Source organism: Arvicanthis niloticus, chromosome 3 (assembly GCF_011762505.2).
Source record: "Arvicanthis niloticus isolate mArvNil1 chromosome 3, mArvNil1.pat.X, whole genome shotgun sequence".
Lineage (NCBI taxonomy): Eukaryota > Metazoa > Chordata > Mammalia > Rodentia > Muridae > Arvicanthis > Arvicanthis niloticus.
This window is the reverse complement of record NC_047660.1, coordinates 56007269-56020458: the sequence shown is the minus strand read 5'-3', so window position 1 is coordinate 56020458 and position 13190 is coordinate 56007269. Positions and strand designations below refer to the sequence as shown.

General features: G+C 44.7%; 1 pseudogene; it reads right to left on the bottom strand.

Annotated features, from left to right (window-relative positions):
• Positions 1–10669: 10669 nt before the first annotated feature.
• Positions 10670–11366, bottom strand: LOC117706055 (proteasome subunit beta type-6 pseudogene; annotated as a pseudogene).
• Positions 11367–13190: the final 1824 nt, after the last annotated feature.

Genomic DNA, 13190 nt, shown 5'->3' with positions numbered 1-13190 from the left:
AGACACACACTCGCTGGGGCATCAAACCATGACCTTGTGCATCTAAAGCACATGCTCCACTAGTGGAACTACATCCTTAACCCCTTGAAAGTCAGTTTTGATACTTAAAACAGAGTGAGTACTGACATACTTAAAACAGAGTGAGTAACATGGAACTACATACAAAAATAGCCCAGGGATGATAACCGGACAAATGAGCACATTCTGGCTATCCTGAATCTTCCTTCTGCTTAGATCATCTGCTCGGTGGTCAAACATTCATTTAAGGTTCTGCACATTAAAAGGGAAAAGGCACACGATTCCATTCCGTAACCGTCTTCTATATTTCGCTAAAAAGAGATGTGCTATTAAACTATGAGTAGACTTATTAGTGGTCGAATTAGGGAAAAAGTAGAAAGACATTTAATAATAAAATTTAGCATCTTTTCCTGATTAAAATTAACCTCTTAGTAGAAATTAGAATGTAGCTTTATAATGTGATAAGGGAATCTGACCTGAGTCAATGCTAACATTAAGTGCATGATTTAAGGCTGAAAAAGTCGAAGGTTCATTCTCAGCTTTGGTGAGAATAAAGAAAGATGGCACCATTGGTTTTCTCTAGGTGCAAGCCAGTGTGGTACTGTAGGGAAAACGAGGGAGAAATTAGAAGGGAGAAGTCAGGTGCAGTGGTGTATGCCTACAATCAGCACTTGGAAGGCAAGGCAGGAAGCTCAACGTGGCTTTGGGCTACAAAGTGATACTATCTTTAAGAAAAAACTGAGAGAAAAATGCAAACTAACCATACAAATCTGCACTGGAGATGCAAATGTAAGGGCTAGCTTCTTAGCTTCAAACCCACCTTTCTCTCGTCTGCCATGGGGTGCTTTGGATCAGATTGTGAAGGATACCCATGACTGGGCTATAGAGGGGACTCAGCACTAGTGGGGGGTCAGGGGAGCCCTTCTTCCCTGCTTCCTGTCTCTGTCAGTGTCTTATTTAGCTTCTAAGTCCTGGCAACACACCAGCTAAGTCTTAGTGTTTATCTCTGCTTGCAGGCACTATCTGTCAATCGTGTCTCCTTAGCAGTGTGACGTCAGCTACCAGCCTCTCCTCTAGGTGTCTAAATGCTAACAATCTCAGCCTTTCTGTAGGGACCGCCCAATCCTAGCAGTGATGTCTGCCTTTGGGGTTCCACCTTGATGATATCTTAGGATTATTATGTTGCCTTTTTAGGCTTAGTTGTCCTAGTGAGAGTCAGCTGTCAGCCTGACACAGCCCAGAGATATTTGAGGGAGTCTTCACTGGGGGATTGCCAGGTTAGATTGCCATGTCTATGAGGAAATGTCTTAGTTCTTGGTTGATAGGGGAGGGCCATCCCTATATTCCCCCAAGTTGCTTTGGTCATGAGGTCTAACACAGTGATACTAGGACAATAGTTAACTAGAATGCTAGTTAACAGTTCCTTCACTAAGTCATTTCTGCTAAAGTAACTCATACAGTTTTCTTCTCAGCACTGGTCCTTGGCATAGACTCACAAGAACCTTCAATATTGCAGTTGGCTTTAACACATATATAAATAGTTAGACTCTATACAACATCAGTTAAGACATACGACTCACTGGTTGGTAAGATTGCAATCCTAGATGTGAGGTGTGTTTGGGGATTAAGGGATGGAATTACCGGCTAATGAGGTTAGTGTGGGGTCCCACATAGGTTTACTTGCCTCATATAGTCTGTTCCAAAGTTAAGGTTAGGAAATTATAAATACCCAGAGGTTAAACTGTCGAGATTTTACAAATACAGGTTTTGGTGGAGTCATGCAGAGCAGTGGACTTCAGAAATACTGTCTATGAATCAGAAGGGTAGACACAATGCCCACTCCACCCATTGTCCCATAACTTCTGTTTTATCAGATCCCTCATGTGCATTGACTCAGTGGCGTCTCAGAGCCTCCCTCTATCACTCAGATCTATGACTAAGCCAGAGGTGGCTAGCTGTGTCCTCGAGGCCAGTGACCTTGGAGGCTGTGCTTAAGGAGCTATATTGAGTTAGTGACCTCTTGGGAATCAGTCTTCCTATAAATAGATGTTCATGCACGTCTTCTGGTGGCTCAGTGGAAAGCGAATCCTCCCTGCTTCAGTGGCAGTTGAAGAGTGGTACCCAACACTCCCATTGGCCCTCTCAAGTGAACAGACTGTTAAGTCCAAAGCCATGGGTTCAAGTTTGTGCCTAGAAAGGGCTGGAAAGACTAGGTTTAAAGCTTGTTTCCTAGGAAATTGGGCTTAGGAACTGAAGGGGATGGAAGGTGAGAGCTGGGGGATGGTTTATTTTTTTCACATATATAGACGTCTATGCTGCATACAAAACAAGAGAACTTTATAAAGAACTTTAATAGTGTATTCAGCTGAGCAGCTTTAACATTTCCTACCACTGTGTCTCTGTTGCTAAATCTTCTTTCCAAATGGCACTTTAAAAAACCTTTCATTTATGCAGATGATTGATGAAGATGATGCTTTTGCAGTATGTGTAAGTGAGAGCATGCATGTGTGTGTCACAGTGTGTGTGTGTGCACGCGCTATTCAGTCACTTCTATCCTGCCACTGTGGGTTTGGAGGATTGAATTCAGGTCTCCAGGTTTGCTTAGCAAGTACTTGTACCTGGTGAGCCATCCTTGTGCCCCCAAATATCACTGTTTAGGCTAGAGAGCCAGCTTGATGGCACCAGTGATTTATCAGATATGTCCTTCCCAAGCCTTGATGAGAAAGGGAAATTCTCTCTCTCTCTCTCTCTCTCTCTCTCTCTCTCTCTCTCTCTCTCTCCTTTTCCCTCTCTCTCTTCTTTTGGAAAAGGAGTTGCAGGAAGTGTGTTCTCCCTGGGGACCCTTGCAGTTGTCATCTGTTACCTTCATGAAACACTTCATAAATAAGCCTCATTCAGACGCGATTCTTTGTAAATCTTTATTTAATCCACCAGCCTTTCTGTCTTAGGATCACTTGGCGGAATGTGGGTCATTCATCCTCATGATAAATGTGCACGTGGTGGATATAATTTTCTCCATCATAGATGGAGAAACTGAGTCCAGAGGTGTAGGATGATTGACCACAGTTTTTGCCTCTTATCAGGGCAGCCCTGAGGTTCATCCTCCCTGAGTTAGGGCTGATGGATAGCAGGCCAGAGTTTGTTGGAGTAGACAACAGTTGGCGGCGTTAAGCTGATTATGGAACACATTTATCATGGTGTTGCTACCTCCCTCTTTTCCTCTTTGGTGTCCAAGTCACCATTTTCCTGTGGCATTTGTTCATGACATGGTCATACATAGGCTTTTAGAACACACACACACACATACACACAGGCACACACACATACACACAAGCACACACGCAAGCACAGAGGCACATACGCATATACGCATGCAAGACAGTTTGGTCACACCTAGGTCATAGATAAAGCCAAAGGAAGCCTGTGAATGAATCTGTAGATAAAAACTCCAGTATCTGGGCAGGTAACACCCAATGACAACAGAGCTGTGTTGACTTACACTTTTCCTTATCGGAGGGAATCAGGTATTCGTGTAAATCAGAAAAGGGTTTGATGGATGCCAGCTCATTGGTGTCTCTAGCCAATGGACAGGTTTGGTTAAACAAAATATATATTCTCCTTATCTCCAGTGGCGACTATCGCTACAACTCCCCACTCCCCTCTCCTCCAAGCTCTCTAAAGACAAGGGCCTTATCTGGAGTTTGTAAGAGTTTCATGGCTCAGAGGCTCTGCTGAAATCACTCTGACAATGTGCAACCCAGGCCCAGCCTGAATCATTGTGGCAGACAGATGAGCCCTGCTTATCTCTACTGTCTTGGCAATAAACCCCCTTTTCTGAAGATGCTTGTTTAGACTACCCCAGGGGAAGGCCAGGTACCAGCTCCCTCAGTGGGAGGGGTCCTTAGGAGCTGAGCTTCTACAGATGTCTGCTGAGCTGTTCAGTTTGCGAGATACAACACAGAAAGCAAAGATTCTTAGGGGGAGCTGGCTCCCTGTGACATAGACTGCAAATGTGTACAGGAAGGAACGTTCCAGAAACAATCCCTGCAGACGGGGACCTTGGGGAAAGCAGGAAGTATTAGGCTGGGAATAAGGAAATGAGGATGGGGACAGAGAGGGAAGGAGAGAACAGTCAGAGGAGAGTGGGAAGCTTAAACAGGATTCAAGGAACTGAGGGGGCTTTGTTCTGCTTGTTGGAAAAGATGCTGGCCTCAGTAGAAGTTTGTTGATGACAGGCACGTAGCACCTGGGGGACACAGGAAGATGCAGTCAGAAAACAAGGCTCTGTCCTCTCACCTGTTGAGAAGGCTCCACCTTGGCTATATCCCTGCCTCACAAGCTCCAAAGCTGTGCTTCTATAACAGTCCGTGGCACACTATTCCAAGCTGCAGGAGATACCAACTCCTCTGCCCAACAAGGGGGTAAGGTTGGAGATTGGGGATGTGATTTTGCCAGAAGTTGGCTATTTCTCTTCCTTAATCCTCAAGCCAGTAGTTGGTCAGATTGAAGGTCCTGGGGGTAACCCCAGTCAGTGTACCATCTTGTGAAGACTTACATGCTGCCTCCACCTGTCCCTCCACCCCCAGAAGAGTGTCCGTTCCACACACCAACAATCCAATGGCAGAGATGCTTCACCCGAAAGATCCATGGTTGTCTTACCCTGGCATCTGCAGACCTTCCCTCCAGCAACCCAACCATAGCTTGCATTCCTCTAATGGCCACACTAAGTGTCTCTTCATGCTCTCAGGGGTTATTTATGCATCTTCTCCAGAAATGTAGGTTCCAGTCCTTTGGCCATTTTCTTTCTTTCTTTCTTTCTTTCTTTCTTTCTTTCTTTCTTTCTTTCTTTTTCATCCTCTTATTTCATTTATATGAATGCATCATAGCTGTCTTCAGACACACACCAGAAAAGGGCATCAGATCCCATTACAGATGGTTGTGAGCCACTATGTGTTTGCTGGGAATTGAACTCAGGACCTCTGAAAGAGCAGTCAATGCTCTTAACCACTGAGCCATGTCTCCAGCTCCTCCTTTGGTCATTTTCAATTGTGTTGTTTCTCTTTGTAGTTGAGCCACAGGGGTTCTTTACATATTGGCACAAACCCCTTCTCAGACAATTATTGTGCAGGCATTTGCTCCCTTTCTACTGCATGTCTTTTCACACAGCTGTTATTAAGTGTAAAATATGACATAATTCATTTATTTTTCCTGTTGTTGCATGTGCTTTTGAGGTTAATTGCTCTTTAGTTTAATATAGGAAATCTGGGACTGGAACACTGGTCCAGGTTGAGGGTATAGATCTTCTTTCACATCTGGGTGACTGGATGCTGTCAGCCTTGACAGGAGGGTTCTCTTTCAGCAGCCATGGCTCATCTTTGAGGGTCCTTGTTGACATCACTCTCTCTCTGCTTGATCAGCTCCATCTTACATCAGTATCCTCCTCCTCTCTTCCTCTTCCTCCTCCTCCTCCTTCTCTGTTTTTTCTTTTGTTTCTCTCAAGGTTACAATTTTCTAGATTGTTTGGCCTGTTGCCTTCTGAGGAGTGTACTTGGGGGTGACTTTAAGTTGCTGTGGTGTTGACTGAACATCATAAGACATAGACTACTTTGCAGAGAATCCTGACAACATAAGAATCTCATGAACACGGATTGTGGAAGAGCAGCATGACATAGCCTCATGTTCTCCTGAGGGTGTGAGAAGGACAGGGAGGATGAAGGGGTGCGGAAGAAGAGGGTTGAATCTTGCCATCTGCCCCCACCCACCATCAGCAGACCTTTCTGGTGACATTTGGGTCCAAACTTACCTTTTCTCTTCAGGGCTGGCTCCCTTTGTGTGGCTCTCAGCCTGTCTGTCAGTCACCCCTCTCTTCCTTCATGACAGCCTCTAGTTCATGTCATATTATTGTGGAAATGTCTGTTTTAACTGGGAAGAGAATCTGCCCTCCTACTCAACATTTAGAAAAGACTGAAAAAATTGGGACCCAGCCACTGCTCTGCATACAGCTGTAGCCTCATGTCATGTCTTGCTGGGATCCTCTCCAGATGTAGTCTAGAGAAAGGGAGTTAGAGACAGACAGACAGACAGACAGACAGACAGACACAGAGCTCTGTGCATATTCAGATTTATATTTTCATCACTGCTGACAGTGCTGTATTTAGCTGTGTGTTTTCAGGGCTGATATTCTGTGTTTCATACCCTTCCTCCCCTTCCTCCCTTCCTTCTCCATCATTCCTTTCACCATTAGAGACAGCATAATCTCCCCCTTCTTAAGAAAGCAGAATTCTGGGCCAGCCTGGTCTACAGAGTGAGTTCCAGGACAGCCAGGTGTCCCAGACCGCTCTGCCGCTTCGGTCTTCGGGTCAGGGTCTAGCAAGAGAGAGAGAGTGGGGATAAAGGGGAAGAGACTCGAAGAATGGAGACAAGACAGAGGTTCTGATCAAAGTCGCAAGTCTCAAGTCTCTTTTATTGTCTCTCTCATTGAAGGGAAGACCAGGGTATTTATAGGATTTTGCCAGGTGCCTTGTAGGCGAGTGGATACCACGTGCCTTGCAGGTGTGGATATTACATGCACCTTACAGGCATGTATGGCATGGATAGCACGTGCACCTTGCAGCTGGGGGCACTAAACAGCAAAACAAGATATGTGGGATAAACAAGATGTTTATCAGAGTGTGCTTCAGCTGTTGTAGGCTGTTGAAAAACAAGTCTCTTGTTCAGGGTATATGGCTCGAGATGGCTGCAAAGCTGATAGCTGCTTTCTGCTAGGAGTCGGCTCCCAACAGCCAGGGCTACACAGAGAAACCCTGTCTTGAAAACAAACAAAAACAAAACAACAACAACAACAAAAAACCAAACAAACAAGAAAGCACAATTCTGCCAGGCGGTGGTAGCGCACGCCTTTAATTCCAGCACTTGGGAGGCAGAGGCAGGCGGATTTCTGAGTTCGAGGCCAGCCTGGTCTACAGAGTGAGTTCCAGGACAGCCAGGACTACACAGAGAAACCCTGTCTTGAAAAACAAAACAAAACAAAACAAAACAAAACAAAAGAAAGCACAATTCTCTCTTACTTAATTCACATTCACACTAAGAGAGAAAGAGAACATGAGTGCTCTATGAAGGGTCAGAATTGTACTTACACAGTATGTGAAATATGACATCAAGGCCCTAGGTGGGGCAGCTGGGCTCCCCATGCCTTCTTCTCTGGGCAATAGGGAAGCATTTACTGTTTTGAGGTTTGGGAGAGGAGGAGGGGATGGGTCCAGGTACCTTGCTAAGGTTTGTCAGACTTGGAGGTCAGCACCCTTACCCACTGGCCCTTTTAAATGGGCTAAAGGAGAAAGAAACTGGAAGCCAAGATGGCTGCTGAAACATGGAGAAGAGCATCTTTCTCTGAAGTAGAGGGCCCCACAGTAAGAGAGCTGCAGGGCTATGCTGACCAGTGTGTACCAGGCATTGGTGGACTGTGCAAGGCAGCTTCTGACCCCCATAAAGGAACACTTGGGATGGCGCTGCTTATCAAGAAAAGAAATTCATCGGGCATTATGGTTCTGGGCATGCAAGGAGAAGGTTTCAATGACCTTCTCACTAGCAATAAATATCACATGGCAAGAGACAGGGAGCCCGTGTCTATGTCTGTGACTATTCTCACATAGTCACCAGTGTTCGGTCATGGGGAGGCAGTTCTACCCTGTGGGCTTCTCTAATGATTACTTGCCAGAAATTTCACTTCAAGCACCACAGTCTGATTAAGGTCTATCTTCTCAAGCCTGCTGACAGATAGCTCTGAAGAATAAACCCTTGCAAAATTTCTGGGGGGCAACCATTTTCAGACCATGGCATGGAGGCCACAGGTCTGGAAAGCTTTTGGGGACAGATTGATCAACCATATTTCTAGAGAGCCAGGCTGTGGAGAGAGAGGCAAGTGGTCCATGAGACAGACACTCAGCGAAGAGCATGATGCATAGGAAGGGGGCTGGGGCATCTCTGGACAGTTTCAAGAGTCAAGGTGACCAGAAGTCAGGTGGGAGATGGCATGAGGTGGAACTATAGACTCCAGAAGGTGGCTTCTCCCAACAGGAAGTCCTCGAGGACTGGCTCTGCAGCAGCTCCTTGCAAGATTTGCAGGGCATCTTGGGTGTCTCTTCATATATAGGTGAAAGGTGACCTTTTCACTTCTGAACTCGGAAGCAGGACCTCTCCCAACGTCTACTTTGAAAACGGAACACCAAAGGCCAGTAGGTGATCCTCCTCTTTCTAATTCTATCCTTTTATGGGGCCCTAAATAAGGACAGAAGGGAATTAATAAAAAAGGTGGAGCCAAGACAAACAGCAGAGTCCTTGCCCATGTGGCACCCACAGTCTAAAGGTGTGAGTGTTGCAATCCAGGGCTGCTGTGCTCAGGCAGTGGGTGGAGCTACCTCAGGCAGGTATCTGAGGTGATGAGGGACACAGAAAGGGCTGGTGGCTCCACCCTCAGGAATGATGGACAGATGGGGGTCTCTGGGACAGTGCAGGGAGATGGCGTGATGTCAGATGATATAGATGATGCAGGCTGTTGGGCAAACCTGAAGGAAGTAAGAGTTGGAGGCATCAGAGTTGGCATCCTTTGTTTTACAGGAGAAGAGGGCAGGATGGAGGGAGCATAGTGCACTGTAAAGCAAAGGTGGCCAGTGGTCAGCCTGTGCCACAGCTGACACCAGCATCCAGGAAGTGTTTGTAGGTTCAGGAGTTCTCAGGGAACCACCCTGATAGGTAGGAATGAGAGAGATGCCTCTGTGAAGGCAGAGAACCCAAGGAAGTTAGAGAAAAGTAATGTAAGTCTTGGGAAATCTTAGTGAAGCTTGAACAGGTAGCGTGAGACTAGGCTCCTCGTGTGACAAATTCTGGGAAGAGGCATTCTGTGGGACAGAGGAGGGCTGTTCTGCAGAGGAGAGGGGAGGGTGGATCTATGCTTACCTGGGGAAGGCAGCTAGCACTAGGCCCCTTCACAGAAATGATTCACCAGGTAACCATACTTTGTTCAAGAAGCTTCCTTAGCTCTAGAAATTCAGACTTGAAGACGTCATACCAAGTGAGATAACCTACCCACAATAAGATAAATGAAGCCACTGTAGTGGCATGAATTTGTAATCTCAGTACTCAGAAGGCTGAGTGCAGTGGTTTGATTGACGGTGGGCTCCATAGACTCATGTATTTGAATGCATGGTGAAACTGTTTGGGAAGGAGTAGCAGGTATGACTTTGTTGAAGGAGATTTCCAGTTAGCTCTCTTTGTCTTGTGTTTGTACCTTAAGATATAAGCTCTTAGCTACTTCTCTAGTGCCGTGACTTCTTGTCTACTGCCAAGATGGTCATGCTCTCTAACCACCTGAAACTGTAAGCCCTCAAAAAACTCTTCTATAAGTTGTCTTGGTCATGGTGTCTTATTACAGTAAGAGCAAAGTAACTAAGATACTGAGATAGGAGGGATTGTGGTTTGATGCCAGTCTGAGCTACATACTGAGGGAGGGAGGGAATTATAGATCACTAGACACATAAAAACTAAATAGAATAGTGGGTGCTCAAACCAGAGAATAGATAGTTGGTATTTTCTTTTAATTTTTAATTAAAATATTATCATTTAGCCCTCCTCCCTCCAACTATTTTCATACCCTTTCAAATTCATGGCCTCTTTTTCTTTAATTATTATTGTTACACACACACTCTCACATACACAAATTATATAAATACAAACTGCAGAGTCTGGTTACTGTTACTTAAATGTACATGTTTTTAGGGCTGACCACTTGGTATTGGATAACCAATTAGGGTGCTCATTCCTGGGGAAGACTAATTCTGCCTCTCTCAGCAGCAATTAATTGGTTAGTCTGCGGTGGGTGAGGTCTTTTGAAATTTCCATCATCCATGTTGGCATGTTACCGGATGCTGTTATTGTTCAGGTCTTGTTTAAGCAGCTGTGTTGTTGAGGTTTTATGCATGTAGTTTCCCTGCCACAAATAGATCTTCAATCCAGCAGCAGACTTCCTGGTCCTACAGTGCTTACATTTTTTTCCTCTCTCCTTTCTGTGTTTCCTGAGCTGTAGGTGTAGGGGTTGTGTTGTATCAGCTGGGGCTGTGTGCTCCACAGTCAGTTATTCTTGGATTTTGACCATTTTTTTTTAAAGACAGGGTTTTTCTATGTAGTACTGGCTATCCTGAAATTCATTCTGTAGACTAGGATGCCTTCAAACTTAGAGATACTCTTGTCTCTGCCTCCCAAATGCTGGGATTAAAGGTGTGTGCCACTATGCCAGGCAAGAAAGAAGCTTCGCTCTCTCATTTTTAAAACTAACTTCCTTTCTTCCATCCTTTCTTTCTTCTCTCTCTGGTTTTTTTTTTTTTTTTTTTTTTTTTTTTTTTTTTTTTTTTTTTTTTTTTTTTTTTTTTTTTTTAGACAGGGCTTCTCTGTGTAGTCCTGGTTGTCCTGGAACTCACTCTGTAGATGTAGACCAGGCTGGCCTCAAACTCAGAAATCCACCTGTCTCTGCTTCCCAAGTGCTGGAATCAAAGGTGTGCGCCACCACCGCCCAGCTATTTATTGTCTCTTTAATAAACTGTTTATTAGCTTTTGCATCTGTATGGATATCTTTTACTACACCCTGGAACACTAGAATTCAGGGAGGTGGCAAAGTGGCATTGGTGAACTTGAGGATCTGGTCTCCTAAAAGCACCTGCTGCTGTATCCCTGACTCTTGAATGGCTGCCAAGTGGATCACTCCTCCACTGGAGCCATCCTGTTCCACAGTCAAAGCGAGAGCATTGCAGTGAACTGCAGACATTTGTCCTTGGTCATGCCTTCCCGATAGGAAGCATCAACATAGCCATAGATGTACAAGCTCCTGGAGCCTCTGACGGCGAAGGACTGTCTTACTATCATAACCCTTATGGGAACAGAGTACACCTTCTTGAGGGTCCCAGCCTGCAATGATGATTCCTGCCATCAGATCTTCTCTGTACCAGTAACACATCTCCTTAAAGAGACTGGCGCCTGTGGGTACTTGTGGAAGCTCTTTTGGTTCAATACTGTGGAAACCAAGCTGGTAAGTGACAGCATCGGATACTGCTTGGGTATCAGCTGCTGAGCCTGAGAGGCAGGAGATGTGATCATGGATAGGGGTCAGCTTGTCCGTCACTCGATTAGTGATGTAGGACCCAGTGGTTGTTCTGGAGTCTGCTCCTAGAAACACGCCCTCATCAAATTGTACAGCCATGATCGTGGTCCCTGTGGAGACTTCTCGGTTTTCCCAGTCTGGGGTGAGAGCCTCCAGCCGTTTCACCTCCCACTCCACAAACAGCTAAGGCGGCCGACATCTTACTCTTCTACTGCTGCCACAAAGCAACTGTGGTAAAACACTCCATCCAAGAAAGAAGCCTTTTTAATGAGGGTTGGATGCTATACTTATCTCTGGGTATAAGGAGAAGTATTCAGAAGGCAATTAGAAATTACACTGATTTAGGGAAGTGATACTTGTAGGATCTCCTCTAAGATCCATAACCTTACTAGTTACAGGTATATGGCTAGATTTCCATTATATGACATGGTCTTCCTCTAATTTAGTGGGCATTAAGTACAATTAGACAGCTGTTGGTTGCTGCCAAGATGTAAGTGCCACTATTGCACCTTTTGGGATCTCTTGCCATATTAGTCACTGTGGTGGTTTCACATTCATTACAGTTATGGAGGACTATTGGTTACTTTCCTCCGTTAGCAGCTTGCATAGAACCTTCTGGTATTGTGAAAGCTAGTCTTCAGGGAAGAGGTTTTCAGGTCAGATCCACCTTGAATCCTCTGAGTCTTATGTCCAAAGTGTGTGGTATTTAGCAATAGGCAATAGAGGCTTACCTTCAACTTCTGGGAAGCTACAGCAATAGTCTATATTATTTTGAAAGTCTCTTGGACTACCCTGACCAATACCTTAAAAGGAGATCTTTCATGCCTGGTAATTGTTTGTTTGTTTGTTTGTTTGTTTAGATAGTCTATGGCTCTTGGAGGGAGCATTATCACCCAAGTGGCATAATTTTATTTAAGTTATATAAATATGTATATGTAGTGAGATTCTATAATTTTGGTTTCTTTAAAAACACAGAAATATTATAAGAATATATTTTTGTTTTAGTCCCAGGCTTGGGGCTCCGGGGCTGCTTCAACTGTCTGCAGCAGCAGACTATGACTATGATTTGCCTCATGGTCAAGCAGAGGCATGGTTTTGCCAGCTGCAAATAGTTTCTGTGACTGTGTGATATCTGGAAGTCTGGGAACTTTTCAGAGAGCATATAAATATTAGGGCTTCTTCGACAGGCAGGGTGGTGATTGGTGGCCATTTAGGGAGGTTGGTTGTGATTTGTTAGTAGTTGTGATTAAAGAAGAAACAAGAAGAAAAAAATTATATTCAGGGATTTTCCTATTTCTTCTCTCCCTTCTATCTTTCTTTCTCTACCATCTTGTTATAGGGGTGAAACCAGGCAGATACAGGTGGGAACAAGAAGAAACAACAAAGTAGCAAAGTCAAGGTACAAGTGGTGTCTCAATGTGGGCTCAAAAGTTAAAAAGAAAAATGGGAAATATGATTGCAAATGAAGGAATGGATATTTTTTCAAAAGGCCAGCAAAAAATTTCAGCTACTATCATTGGAATATCTCTCACTTAGCTCCCAGAGGAAATTTTTCTGTTTTTTTTTCTTTTTTCTTCTTTGTATATTCTGTTTCAAAAATGGTTGGAAGAATGGCTGAGCAGTTGGAAAAATTCCAAGCAGAAATGGAGAGGCCTGAGAAATGAAAAATGGCTGAAATGGGAAAACAAAGGGGTCACCCTGCTCAGTCTTTTCCGGAAGGGTTGCAGAGTTGGCGGTGCTGCTGGAGAGGTTGTGGATAGAGGTGGAAGCTCTTGAGAATTAAGAAGTACCAGGAAAGAGAGAACAGAAAGGCTAAGTCCCAGTGATTAATCAAGAGAGCAGGCATTTTCTGCAGGAGGAAAAAGGGAAAGAAACTATACCAGAGGGCAGTCTTGTCAGAGGAAAGCTGAAAAAATGGGAGGACAATCTGATGAAACAGCCTGATTCAAGAGAGAGGGTTAATCTCAAACATTCTTACCATCAGTGTGGGAGGAGGGGTGGCCTTGGGTTATGACATCACCAT